Here is a 15,097-nt window from a genome sequence, read left to right on the forward strand (position 1 = left end):
GTACGGCGGCTGCCTGGGGACCAAAACGTCTCTAAGGTAAAGCCGCAGCCTGAAGCGATTTTTTGACCCCCGACACTTAATGGGCTGTCGAAGACCCGGATGTGTCTGGGACTGGCCGAGGTACCCATTAACGCGCCCCCGCTAGACCATCCCCCTCCTTCGTTCAGGACTGGGCCTTAGGTACGGCAATCATCACTTCTCCGACCACTCACTCTCCAAGGGCGGGGTGAAGTCTCGGTATCCCATTTTCTATTGGTAGGACCAATAAGAAGAGGGCGGGGTGGCCGGCTTAGGTCGTCCAATGGGCGTCGTGGCGTGTGGGTAAGGCGGAGTCGAGGCGCTTGGCAGCTGCCCAATCAGCGTCCTTGTTTGTGTGGTGCCGCCGCCGCCGGTGCAGCCGCCGCCGCCGCCGCTGCCCCCGTCTGTACCGCAGTGTCTGCTCCACCCGCCCGCCCCGGTCCGGCCCACCCCCTTCCCCTACCCCCGCCCCCAGTCCCGTCAGTGGGGTCTGGAGCCCACTGTGCCGTCGCCTCTTCTTTTTTCGACGCCTCCGCCACCGCCTGAGGAGGCGAGCTAGCCGGGAGTTACACCGCCACCGCCAGGTGAGGAGCTTTGGCCTAGGCCAGCCTGGCCGCCCGCCCGCCCGGGGGCGGTGAGGAGCGAGAAAGGGAGGGAGGCTGGGAGGAGGCGGTGGTGGCGGAGGTGGGGGAAGGGAAAGGTGGAGGGGCGGGGGGAGGGGAAGCGCCCGCGAGCCGACGCCCGCCCGCGCGCCCCCGCCTTGCGTCCCCCTCCCCCCACCCCGGCACCGCGCGCCCCCGCCTCGCGCTCCCCCTTCACCTCATCCCCTCCCCCCCTCCGCGCGCGCGCCCCTGTCTTTTCACTTCGGCCTCGCGCGCCCCCCCCGTTCATGTCCCTTCATTTCTTCTCCTTTTACTCTCTCCCCTCGCGCCCCGTTTTCCCCGCCATCCCCGCTTTCACTCACTACCTCAGGCCCGCCATGCTCCCCTTCTTTTCTCTCTAGCGCGCCCCCCCTTTTTAAACTCTTTCCACCCCCCACCCACAGTGGTGCCCTCAGGGTGCGGGGGCCGCTCCCAGCGCTCAGTCTTGTGTTTGACGGCGGATGGGACAAATGCGGGCTCCTTAAGAGTGAAGGGAGCCAAGGGTAATTATCTTTCTTCAGGGAAAGGAGCAGGAGTGCAGAACCTTACCCCTTTATTTCGTCGTCCATGGTTCCCTCGCCCTCCCGTAGAAGGGAATTGTCTCAGCCTGTGTGGGAACTTGTCTTCTATGGCGACTTAAGTCACCCTTTTTTCCAGCTGGGCTTGTGGGACACACTGTTTCCCAGTTCAGTGACTGAGGGTTGATGGAGCTAGAACTCACCCTTCCCAACTAAACGAGACTTAGACTACTTTTTGTCTCCCTGCTCTCAGTTACACTGAAGAGCTTCTGCACTCTTGCAAGTGCACAAGTTTAGGTGTCATTTGCGCTTGGGACAGCTATCCCCCTTCAAAAAGGTATGGTAGCCTCTTTGGTTTCATCCCCAGCGCCAACTTCCTTCAAACACAAGATGTGAGCTCATAGGGCCGGCCCTGAGGTGGAGATGGAGAATTAATGGTGGCTGGCATGTGGATGCTGAGTTAGCCATCATTCTTTTTCTCTTCTGTTCTCTGGAGAATCAGGTGGCCTCCCGAGTTTTCTCATCTGATGAATGACAATGTGGAGGATTTTTGTAAGAGAGAGGTGAATGCTTAATATAGTTCAGCGAAGAGAAAGAGCCGTGTTTTCAGGCAGCCTGTAAAAGAGGGATTTGGACTAGTAATTGATGTAGTAAAAGCAGGTTCTACAGGTTTGTGTTGAAGAACTAATGCTTTTGTAGTTTTAGGATATTTTCTTTAATAAAATTCGTATTTTGAATAGATCATGAATGCATGTGGTACAAAAGAAATCTTCCCTTCCACCTTGTCCTCAGCCAACCAGTCCCCCTCCTAGAATATATTGTTGTTTTTTTTCTGACAGCAGTATTGTGTCTAATGTTGCTGAGGATTAACCTACTGCTCTTTCTTTGATACACTGACCCAAACTCTTTCTTGAAGTTTGCTGACCACTTGGATTCATACTTTTGGTGCTGAAGCAGTTTTGAGTTGTATTGTCCTAGAGAAGCATTTCCCTCTGTAGTTGCTTAGGAAGGAGGAGCAACTTCCGGAGGTGCTTAAGGTGGTGCTGTGGAGGAGTTCAGAACATTTTGATGGAAGGGTCACACTTACTGGAAATGGTGCTCCTGCTTTTGTGACTGATACTCAGTCCCTGGCTGTTTGGGATGGGATGGACTGGGTTAGTGATAGACGTTCCTTGGACTTTTTAAGCAGATAGGTTGTATGAATAGTTAGTTAACAGGAAGTATTCTCTAGTAGGGCTCTTACCTGTTTTTGGAGGAATATAATTTTTAGTCAGGGTGCAGTGATAGTCATCATGGAAGGAGGTAGATAAGAATTAATCAGGAATTGGAAGGCTGAACCTTGTAGGCTGAGTGACCCAGTTTGAGGAGAGGTGAGGTTTATAGACTTTTGTTCTTCCAATTATTTCTTAGTTGAGAACATTCTTGATGAAGTGAGAGTGATTTGTAGTTGACAGCAGAATCCATCTTTTATGACGCTGTGGTTTGCCTCCTCTGACTGTATGTAATGTCTATTAACTTCCGGTTTAGAGGTATTCTGAATAGAAGCTATATTCAAATACAGAAATGATGTTAACCAAGTTCCCTGATCAGTCCTTTAAATCTAAGTTCTGACAGTAACTTTTACTGCTGTGTTTAGCATAGGGCCACAGGGCGTTAGGAGAGATTATGAGGAATTGGTTCTGAACCGCGCAGCCTTAAAATTCTTTGAGAAGCCTGTGTGCTGTTTCCTCCTTTTTTGTTCCCTTCCTCCCTCTGTTTTTGGTTGCAGCTGGCCCAGACTGAACCTTCAGATTGGGTTTTGGCTAGAGAATAGTAGGAAGGTAGAGGTGTCAATGTGTCAATAAAGGTATTCTAATCAATGCTGGGACCTCTGGATTCATCCTAACTTTAAGCAGGGACTATTATTACATGTTGTATATAAGGCAGGTCTCTCTTTTCTTTTTGCAGTACTGCGGTTTGAACTCAGAGCCTACACCTTGAGCCTCTCCACCAGCCCTTTATTGTGACTTTTTTTTGAGATAGGGTCTCATGAACTATTTGCCCAGGCTGGCTTTGAACCTTGATCCTCCTGAGTAACTAGGATTTACAGGTGTGAGCCACCAGTGCTCTATGTAAAGCAGGTTTCTGTATTGATTTTTTTTTTTTTTCTCCCTTCTTCCCCACTCCCTGAACAACCTGGAGGTGTCTGAGTTAGGGAAACAACAGCTGTACTGTCCTATTTTCTAGACTCTGGCGCATATTCCATGTTAGCCACCCCATTGGGAGTCATGCTGATAAGCAGCCCCTCTGCTCTTAGCTCAGAAGGCTCACATTGCTTGGCTAATTGAGAAAAATCAAACCAGTTTTGGTTGATTAAAACAACTGTTAAGAGAAATTGTAAGATTTGGGCCATAACTGGGTCCAAGGGACTTTCTTTTCCAGACCTTTACAATACTTAAAGCCCAGCATAGCATCATTACATATCAAGGCACAATAGCCAGACATTTTCCGAAGTGGTTTGGAGGGAAAGGAAGAAGACTATGACACATTTCAGATTGACTATAAATCTAGCTCTGGCATAAAGCTGTTCACCTATTGCTTGGGAAGAATCTAACCTATCAGACAATGCCACACAAAGTTGTAGTTCCTTTGCTGGTTGTCTAAGCGTGAGAAAAGATGGATACGAAATTTGTTTCTGTTGAAAGGACTGACTTTGGGGGAGAAAGATTTTATTAGTCCTGCTTGGTTTATCTTGGTTAATCTGGGAAGCTTTTTCTTTATGCATCAGTTGGGAATTTTGGAGGGTGCAGAATTTTTTTGTTTGTTTGTTTTGCATTTGAGGGGTTTGGTTGGTGCTGGGAGGAGGGGGGTGCTGCACAGTACTGGGGATTGAACTTGGTTTTGTACTTGCACAGGGAAGGCTGTAGAATTTTTAAAAGCTGGAAGGCTCTTCTCTGTGTAGTATGATAAAAAGCCTCTGAAAAATAGGTCTGACTTGATTGTTTTTTGAGTCAGGGTCTCTCCATGTATTTATTCCACACTGGCTTTGAACTCAAACTCACAATCCTACTGCCTTAGCCTCCTAAGTGCTGGGGTTTTGGGTAGGTACCATACCAGCTCAGTAGGTCTTATTTGAAATGGACCTCTCCTGTTTGATGTTTTTAACTTCCTATCTTACAGATTTATGAAATACTCCCATATAGCTTATATTCATCAAGTAGGAATTACCCATGATCATTAGGATTTACCCTGTCTACTGAGATGCTTCTAAATGGTAGCTTGGTAATCTTTGATGTATCCTCAAAATCCGCTAACTTTTGCCACTGCCTTAAATTGTTACCTATTAGAGTTTGGGATGAAGGTACAAAGATCAGCAGGTGAATAACAATACATTTTACTACTTTTGAGGTGTGAAGTGTTCAAATCTCAGATTTCAAGAGTCACAGTAACCACGGAAGCATTTTTGACAACACGTGAACTTAATCTTTAAATTTTTTTTTTTTTTCAGGGCTTTACCCTTGCAAAGCAGGCACTCTACTGCTTGAGCCACAGCTCTAGTCAGTTATTTTGCTCTGATTATTTTGGAGATGATGGTCTTGTGAATTGTTTGCCTGGGGTTGGACTCAAACCACAATCCTCGTGGTCTCATCCTCCCAAGTAGCTAGGATTACAGGCATGAACCACTGGCGACTTACAATCAGTTTTACTTTTTTTTTTTTTTTCCCTGTGAGTTTGAACCCAGAGCCTATACCTTAAGCACTCTGCCAGCCCTTTTTTCCATGTTGGGCTTTTTCAGGACAGGGTCTTGCCTATTTGCCTGGGCTGGTTTTGAACCTCGATATTCCTGATCTCTGCCTCCCAAGTAGATAGGATTACAGTTGTGAGCCACCAGCACCCTACTGGCAACCAATTTTAATATTAATCAGTGGACTCCTAAGAAAATTAAGGAAAATGATAATTCCATATTTTTGAAATATTTTCTTGTTGCTTTTTGTGCTTGGCTCATATGCATTTTTTTAAATAATTCAGATTTCTGTTACCTGAATCTGAAAGTCTTACTTTAAGTCTCCTGATGGAAGCTTTATTGGTCTTGTCTCATTTGTGAGGAAAGTAGAGTTTGGGCTGGGATGTAAGAAGGATTTATATTCGATGCTAGAATTAATAAATTCCTCGTGTTATTGTAGGGATTGCAAATATTAACTGGAGGGCTTGTGCATCTCTTATGCAGAAATTTATAAAGTTAGCTTTTTTTTTTTTTTAAACTTTTTTTTGGTGGTACTGGGGATTCTACACAGGGCCTTCCAAAAGTGCTCTACCACTTGAGCCCTGCTCCTAGCTTTCTTTTTTTTTTTTTTTTTTTGATGGAACTGAGGTTTGACCTCGGGGCTTCATGCTTGCAAAGCAGGTGCTCTTCCACTTGAGCCACACCACCAGTCCCTAAAATTGGCTTTTTGACAGTATTTAAATTGACTTTCTGAAAGGGAGGGAATAGACTAATAAGCAGCAGATTGGAATAGTGGAACATCGGTGTAAATAGTCTACAAATCCTGGGTTAAAGCTTAGCTTTGCCATTTATTAACTATTTATGACTTTGGGTAAGATTCTTAATTTTTTTTTTTTTTTTTGAACTCAAGTTTGAACTCAGGGCCTCATGCTTGCTTGGCAGGTGCTCTTCCACTTGAGCCACTCTGTCATTCTGCCTTATGCTTCCTTCTTAAAAATTTTATTAACACATAATAGTTGTACATGTGCTTACAATATGTCTTACACATGTGCTTACAATATATCTTAAATTACCCCCTTCTATCATTCTCCCTCTTCCTCCCTTCCCCCTTCTTAGAACAATTTCAACAGGTTTCTTCTGTTTTCATATATGATACAACAAAAAGAAAATCCCTTCATGGTCACTCTCATTCCTCTTTTCCTTGTGCCTATCCACCTTCCACTGGTACACACGCCCAGAAAAGACCTAGTTTTTTCCTCATGACAGGGCCTTACGCTTCCTAGGCAGGCATTCTTACCACTTGAGACACTACTTTGGCCCTTATTTGTAATGGCTTTTTTTCGAGATAGGGTCTCCAGAACTATTTACTGAGGGCTGACTTCAAACCATGATCCTCCTGATCTCTGCTTCCTGAGTAGCCAGGATTACAGGTGTGAGCCACTGGCACTCAGTATGTTGTTTTTGTTTTGTTTTGTTTTGCGGTTCTTGGGCTTAAACTCAGGGCCTACACCTTGAGCTACTTCACCAGACCCTTTTTTTTTTGTGATGGGGTTTTTTGAGATAGGGTCTCGTGAACTGTTTGCCCAGGCTGGCTTCAAACAGTAATCCTCCTGATCTCAGCCTCCTGAGTCGCTAGGATTACGGATGTGAGCCACTGGTTCCTGGCATGATTTGATTTTTTTGAGAGAGGGTCTTGCTATTAGCCCAGGCTGGCCTGGAACTTACGATCCTCCTGCAGCCTTCTGAGTGGCTGAAAAATAGTACTGGCTGAAAGTAGCTACTTTTCCATGTAGGTAATACAAGTGGCTACACCTCCTCCAAAATCTTTGCTTAAATGTCACTTTTTCAATAAAGTCTTATTGTACTTCTTTTTAAAATTGTACCTACAGCCCCATTCCTAGCACCTAATACTTTCTATTACACTTAACAACTTAATAACATCTTTATTGTTTACATTTGTTGTTTATTGATTCTCTTTCTATGATGTAAGATCTTTGAAGGCATAAATTCATGTCTATGGTACTTTTATATTTTGGTCGGTGCCTAAAATATAATGCCTGGCATATGGCTAATACTCAGTCTAATAGGAATAATAACATGTATTCCTAATCTCATGTTTGTTATAGCAAATAAAGCATGAAATATTTTAAGCATGACATGGGGTCTCACAATGTTTTGTGAATTTTAAAGCATTGCACAAATATTGGTGGTGAAATGTCTTCCCATTGAAATGATAATAATTATTGAAAGCAATCTTCACATGCATTCAAATATTATTACATCTCCTAAACTCCAATTTTTTTTTGTTTCCAATTTCCTACTATGTGCTAGACATACCCACCACTACATTCCACAATTATTCTAAACTCAACATTCTCAACATTTCATCCCCATTCATGATTTATCGACTACTCTAAATCAGAAATCTGAGCATCGTTACCACTTCCTTTTCTGTTATCCATTACTTTCTGATTCTATAGTTTCTTCTGAATCTCCTGATGCAGGTCCACAACAACTCTTACTTGGAATATTGCCATGCCCTTTTATAGCTCTGTTTTTAGTTTTGTTCCAGTTTATACTCTCATCATATTGTCTTCAAAATGGTCTTACAGATAATTGATTATTCTGCTTCCCCTTCTTGAAAATATTTAATAGTTTCTTATCATTAAAGATAAAATTTAAACTTTGTATATTATTTAAGGCCCTTTGTGATCTTGGTCTTTACGTTCCTATCTACCTTACTTTTGTATCTTACAGCTAATACATAAGCAAATATAGTTCTTTTAGTTCCCACATAAGTTTCCAAATATCTTAAATTCTGTTTCCTCTGAAAGCTTATCCTTAGTTGCACATGAAGATTTGGATATATTTTCTTCTTTGATCTTACTATATTTCTTGACTCTGTGCAGTTTATAATAAGCATCCTGAAAGCAAAAGATACCATGTCTTTTTATCACTGTATCTCTACTGCCTCGCACCTAAGATATATTTTGAATAAATGAATACTACTGTGGGTTGAGAAAATGGTGCATAAATTTAGAAGATGCTCCTTCTGTTGGGTTTTGAGAACAGAAGAACAAGGTTGGTTGGGGGCTTGCTGATGGCTCATGTCTATACTCCTAGTTACTTGGGAGGCTGAGATTGAGAGGATTGTGGTGTGAGGCCACCCTGGGCAAATAGTTCTAGAGACCCCATCTCCAAACAATAACCAGAGCAAGGTGGAGTGGAGATGTGGCTCAAGTGGTATGGTGCCTCCTTTGCAAGTGTGAAGCCCTGATCTTACAGAAACAAAATGGACCGGATGTGTGGTTCAGGCAGTAGAGTGCCTGCTTTGCAAGTGCAAAGTCCTGAGTTCAAATGCCAGTCCTACCAAAAAAAACCCCCCAAGGTTGGAGTCTTGGTTCTGCAATTTGTAATCCATGTAATCTTGATTGAGTCACTTGAAGTCTTTGGGCCTTAGTTTCCTCAACTTAGAAGTAAGAATCAGAGCTTTGTCTATTTTACTAGATTGCTGTATAAATCAAAGAAAATATGTGTGTAAAGGTGCTTTATAAACTTTAAAGCACTCTGCAATTGTTAATTATTACATGCTGGCACAAGCTGAACTTCCTATACAACTCCCCTACACACACAGTCTCATAGCCCAGACTAGCCTAGAACCCATTGTGTTTCCCAGCCTGGCTTCAAACTCTTTTTTTTTTTTTTTTTTCTTCCAGTACTGGATTTTGAACTCAGGGCCTACACCTTGAGCCACTGCACCAGCCCTTCCTATCTGTTTTTATCAGTAGGCGTAATACACGTTTTCTGTGTATTCTAGTGAAAACTATTACAGCTGGGTGTGGTAGCTGACACCTGTAATCCCAGCTACTTGGGAGGTAGAGATGGGAGAATTGGGGTTTGAGGCCAGCCTGGACAAAAAGTTAGCAAGACTCCATCTCAATCAGTAAGCTTGGTATGGTGGTTCACGTCTGTCATCCCAGCTTTGTAAGAGGCATAAATATGAGGATTGTGGTCTAGGCCAGCTTGGGCAAAAAAATGAGACCATTATCTGGAAAAAAAAAAATAGAGCAAAAAGGGCTGGAAGCATGGCTGAAGTGGCAAAGCACCTGGCTACCACATATGTGGCCCTGAGTTCAAACCCTAGTACACATAGTAAATATTTATTTAGATCAGTCTGGACTTTGGTCCTCCTATTTATGCTTCACATGTATTTGGGATGACAGGTAGTCACCACCATGCTCAGCTTTTATTGGTTATGATGGGATGTCAAGAACTTTTTTTTTTTTTTTTTGGTGGGATGGGACTGGAATTTGAACTCATGGCTTCATGTGTGCAAAGCAGGTGCTCTACTGCTTGAGCCATGTCTCCAGTCCATTTTGCTCTGGTTATTTTGGCGCTGTTGTTGCACAAATTATTTGCCATGGCTGGCCTGGAACTGAAACCATCTTAAACCACAATCCTGATTTGTACCTTGAGTAGCTAGGATTGCATATGTGAGTTACTGTGTCTGACTAGTGTTTCTTAATAGAGTTTTGTTTTTCTTTTTAAAGCAGTGGTTCTTTCGATAGGTCTTATGTGAGAAACGTTACATGTTCAAATAGGGATTTCAAAAATTGGGTTAAGACAATTTTTGTTTGTTTTTTTAGACAGGTTGAACTCCATCCTCCTTCCTCAGCCTCCTGAGTGCTGGGATTACAGGTGTATGTCACCATACCCAGAAAGACAGATTTCTGAAGACATGACTTCCAGGGTTAGGGATGTAACTCAGTCGTAGAGCACTTGAGTAGCATATACAAGGTTCCCCAAGCACCACAAAAACAAAATATGATTTCCCAGAGCCCTGCACATCTAAATATACTCATTGTGCTTTAGAGATGGTAAGCAAATGGTTAAAGGATTCAGAGCTTCTTAAAATTATTTGACCTTGAAAAGAGCATCTGGACTGGCAGAGTGTCTCAAGTGGTAGAGCGCCTCCCTAACAAGTGGAGACCCTGAATTCAAACCCCAGTACCGCCAAAAAAAAGAAAAGAGCATCTTAGCATAGTAGTGATGTTCCTGATACTTTGAGAGTATTTCCTATGGTTCTGTAGTTTGAAAAAAAGTTTGAACTCAGCTTCATACTTGCTAGGTGGGTGCTCAACCACTTTAGCCTTACCTCCAGCTCTTTTAGCTCTGGTTATTTTTGAGATAGGATCTCAGTTTTTGCTTAAGCCAGCCTGGACTGTGATCCTCCTATTTGACACTTCTTGATGTAGCTGGGCTGACAGCTATCACACACCACTATGCTCAGCTTTTTCCTGCTGAGATTGTGTCTTGCAAACTTTTTTCGTGGGCTGACCTGGAACTGTGACCTTCCTCGATTTCAGGCTCCAAGTAGCTAGGATTGCATACATTAACCACTGCCACCTGGCTTGCTTTAGTTGTTTTTCAAATAGTCTTTTGTTATCGCTGGTGCTGGCCTGGACTATAGTCTTCCTGTTTACACCTCCTGCAGTGTTGGGATGACAGGTGCACCACACCATACTTGACTTGTTGGTTGAGATGGAGTCTCACTAATTTTTTATCCAGGCTGGCTTCACACATCTCTGCCTCCTGAGTAGCTAGAATTATAGGTGTGAGTCACCATGCCTGGTTATGTGTTGAATTTTTGGGGGTTGTCACTGGAATGAGGGAACTTAACTACTCTTGTGTGCTGGTTTTTCAGAGAAATAGTATGGTGGCATTAATAAGGCCAAATTTTTTTTTTATTACCATATTATTGTACTGGGGGTACATTGTGATAGTTACAAAAGTTCTTACACTATATCATAATTAAATTCACCTCTTCCATCATTCTCCTTTATCCCCTCTCCTCATTCCTGGAATAGTTTCAACAGGTCTCATTTTTCCATTTTCATACATGAGTACATAATATTTCTACCATATTCACCCTCCTTTACCCTTTCGTTACATTCTTCCCCTCCCCCGGTACCAACACCCACAGAAATTTTTTAGAAACTTCAGTGGTATGAGGACTGACTTTTTTTTCCCACCATGAGTCTTCTAGGGCAACTGGTGCAGCTCAACCAACTTGGCCTTCACATTCAATTTGTTCCCAGAAGATAACTGTAACTGAGCTGCTGCCTCTACCTTTCATTAACATGCTAGAAACAGGAGAGTAAAGTTTCAACTTTGTGACTGAGCAGAAACTCTTAAACTAGGAACAAGAAAGTTACTTTCTCTGTAGAGTCACCTTAAGCATACTATAAACCCACCATTATTTCTTTTTTGGTGGTACTGGGGTTCAAACCTAGAGCCTCACACTAGGCATGTGCTCCTGCACTTGAGCGCCAGCCCCATTATTTCTTTTCTGTAAGGCATACAGACAGATATGGGTATCAGAGGAGAGAAGAAACAAAACTTTTTTTTCTCTCCTAGTATTTTAAAGCTTGACAGGTTGGTATTGAAATTAAAACACAACTTAAAGAAATTTGTCCTGTATTGTTTAAAGGTGTAAGTTACCTGTATGGTGTTCACCTCTAGATTCTAAACTTTGATCTGGTAGGATGAATCTTTTTACCAACCAGTTAAAACATTATAAGGAGTGCCTTAATAGGATAACATTTTTTGGAAGGCAGGGCAGTTTTCCAATAACACTTTAATATCTAAGTGGCTAGATATGTTGCTATCCAAGGAATTGAAACAGTTGATCATATTTGCTGCTACTTCCATGGACAGGTTGGACAGATTGTCTAGAAGATTCTTGGAGCTATTAGATTCTATGAGAGTTTGATACAGCGTGGCACTCGAAAGAGTGTCATGTATTAAAGTTTTGCCTGTAATAAGTGGCTGTAAATAAAGTAACATGTTACTCTAATTCATAATCTCTCTCTCTTTCTCTCTCGGGTTTGAACTCAGGGCTTCATGCTTGCTTGAGCCACTCTACCAGCTCTTTTTTGTGATGTCTTTTTTTTTGAGATAGGGTCTCCTGAATTAATTGCCTGGGGCTGGCTTTGAACCATGATCCTTCTGGTTGCCTCTTCCTAAGTAGCTAGGATTACAGGTGTGAGCCATTTGCTGTGTGTGTTTTGTATTATGTTCTGGATTTAGTTGGGTTGAGGACCTTGAAAACACTGAATAAAGGATATTATTATGGTTCAAGAAAGTATTAGAGGAGGATAGTGAGATTTTTGCCCATTGTTTTACAGCTTTATTGACATTTTTAATTTGTGTTGTTAACTGTCAGTGATATGTGGCTTAGCACATCTTCCATGGACTGAAACATAAGTTTTTTTTTTTTTTTTTTTTCAGTATTGGGGTTTGAACTCAGGGCCTCACACTTGCACAGGAGCTCTACCACTTGAGCAACTCTGCCAGCCTCTTTTGTATGTGTGTGTGTTGGGTATTTTTGAAATACAGTATCACAAACTATTTGCCTGGACTGGCTTTGAACCTCAAATCTTCCTAATCTCTGCCTCCTGAGTAGCTAGGATTATAGGCATGAGCCACCAGTGTCAGGTTTAGTTGTTTCTTTTGCTGATTATTCTGGGATTTTTTTGGCTGGTTTTTCTGAAATGCTTTGTACATTTGTGTGTGTGTCTTTTTCATTGTTTTTGTTTTTGAGTCATTGTCTTGCCAGGCTAACCTGGAACTGGCCATCCTTCTGTCTCATTTTCCTGAAGGCTGAGATTACAGGCATGCACCATCAGGCCGACCTTTGTCTCTTAAAGAAGCCAACATTGTCAGTGTTGTCCTTAAATCAAATTCTGTTATGTGGACATGAGAAAATAGTTGAGTATTGGTACTGCTCTTAGTATTTTTTGCTCAGTTTCTTTTTTTTTTTTTTTTAATTGTTGTGCTGGGGGAGTACATCGTGTCATTTACAAAAGTTCTTACAATTTAACAAATATATCATGCTTGAATTCACCTCCTCCATTATTCTTTATTCTCCCTTTCCCCATACCTGGAATAGTTTCAACAGCTCTCATTTTTCCATTTACATATAGTGTACACAATATTTGCACTATATTCTCCTTCTTACATCACCCAATTTCTTGAAAGATTTCCTACTTTGAGTAAAGTAGAATAACTTTTATACTTTTTTCATTGTATTCCCTACAGTATCCTTGTTTCAGGGAATGTACTACACTATCCTTGTTTCAGGGAATGTGCTTCTATTCCATTTTTCTTAAAAGCTACTACATTTCTGTGACTCTTTCAGACTCTGAAATCAAAATATTTTAGAGATGTTTTGTTCTACTCTCTGTAGGAGTACTTTTCATGGTATTACCTACTCGAGAAGCAAAAATCATTAGTAGTCTACCAGTTCACTATGAAGCTGTTCTCCTTTTTTTGGGGGGAGGGCAGTATTGGGACTTGAACTTAGGGCCTCTCCCTTGCTAGGCAGGTGCTCTACTGCTTGAGCTACTCCACCAACCCTTTTTTTGTGTCGGGTATTTTCGAGATAGGGTGTTGTGAACTATTTGCCTGGGCTGGCCTCGAACCCTGATCCTTCTGCTCTCTGCCTTCCTGATCAGCTAGAATTGCAGTCATGAGCCACCTGTACCCGCATGTTCTTCCTTTTTAGGCTAAGTAGTATTTTAGACAATTTGCATATCTATATGTAACATTTTTTTACTGTAAAAAGTAATACCTGTTTTTTAAAATTTGAAAAAATACAGAAAAAAATCTCTTTCATAGTAGTATAATGTTTAAAAATATAGCTCTGAACCAGGCATTGTGGTGCATGCCTGTAATCCCAGCACATGGGAGGCTGAGGCAGGAGAATGGTGAGTCTAGGTCAGCCTGGGTTACCTAGTGAGACTGTTTTCAAAAAAAAAAAGAGAGAGAGAAGGTAATGGCAAACCAGTTTGTCAGTATGTGGTAAAATGTCCATAATATAAAATTCACTATTTTAGCTTTTTAAAATAGTTCAATGGTGTTTTAAGTACATTCACATTGTTGTGTAATTAACACTGTGTGTCCCCAGAACTTTCTCATCTTTCCAAACTGAAACTCTATACCCATTAAATAATAACTTCCAATTTCCCCTTACTCCAGCCCCTAGCAAATTCCATTCTACTTTGCTTCTCTGAATTTTACTCTGGGTACCTAACATAAATGTAGTAGTACAGTATTTGTCCTTTTGTTGTCTGGCTTATTTCACTTAACCTGTGATATCTTCAAGATTCATCCAAATTGTAGTGTGTGTCAGAATTTTATTCCTTGTTTCAAGTTGTATGATATTCTTTGCTCTTCCTGCCTCTGCCTCCCAAGTGCTGGAATTACAGTCATGTATCAACATACCCAGCTTGTTTTCACCTTTGGCTATTGTGAACAATGCTACTATGAATATGAGTATGCAGTTGAGTCTCTGCTTTCTATTTTGTGTATGTATGCACAATTTATATATATATATATAAGATATTCATTTTTTGTATATATATCTATATATCCAAAACTAAGCTTGCTAGATAATGTTAATTCTGTTATTGAGAAACTGTCATACTATTTTCCATAATGACTATATCACTTTACATTTCCATCTACAGTGTTTAGGGTTCCAATTTCTCTATTTCCTTGCCAATACTTGTTAGTTTCTCCAGTTTTTTTGTAATAACTATCCTAATGGGTGTGAAATAATATCTCATGGATTTTTGTTTTGTTTTTCTTTAAAAGACAGGGTCTTGGCTAGGCACTGGTGGCTTATGCCTGTAATCTTACCTACTTAGGTGGCTGAGGTCTGGAGGGTTGCTGTTTGAGGCCAGCCTGGGCACATAGTTCGGGAGACCCCCCCCCCCACCTCTCCAAAATAACTACAGCAAAAAATGAACTGGAGGTGTGGCTTAAGCATTAGAGCACCTGTTTTGCAAAGTGTGAAGCCCAGTCCCATAAAAAAATATTAATAAGAGAGAGAGACAGGGTTTGTGTTGCACAGCCTGGCTTTGAACTCCAGTATTCAAGTAGTTGTCCTGTCTCAACCTCCCCAGTATAGGCACATTCTGCCTTGCTGTGCTTCATTGATGTTTAGAACTTTTTCATGTGCTTCTTGTTCGTTTGCATATTTTCTGCAGAGAAATGTCTATTCAAATCTTTTTTTATAAGAGTTTTGTTTTTATTTTTTTTTAAATAATTGTGCTGGGTGGGGATACATTGTGGCATTTATGAAAGTTTTTGTGATATATATCGCATGTATCATATTGAATTCACTCCTTCCAAGACAGGGTTTTGCTATGTAG

The 15,097-nt window shown here is 41.6% G+C and overlaps 1 protein-coding gene across 3 annotated transcripts in view; it reads left to right on the plus strand.

Annotated features, from left to right (window-relative positions):
• The first annotated feature begins 460 nt into the window (after positions 1–460).
• The window catches only part of Gatad2b (GATA zinc finger domain containing 2B), an 85,429-nt gene continuing 70,792 nt past the window's right edge, over positions 461–15,097 (plus strand). For all 3 annotated transcript variants that reach the window (XM_074048051.1, XM_020166285.2, XM_074048053.1), the window contains exon 1: positions 461–602. The gene's annotated coding sequence lies outside the window, so the exon portion shown is untranslated. The remainder of the gene's footprint in view (positions 603–15,097) is intronic.

The sequence above is a fragment of the Castor canadensis genome, chromosome 11 (genome assembly GCF_047511655.1).
Source record: "Castor canadensis chromosome 11, mCasCan1.hap1v2, whole genome shotgun sequence".
NCBI lineage: Eukaryota > Metazoa > Chordata > Mammalia > Rodentia > Castoridae > Castor > Castor canadensis.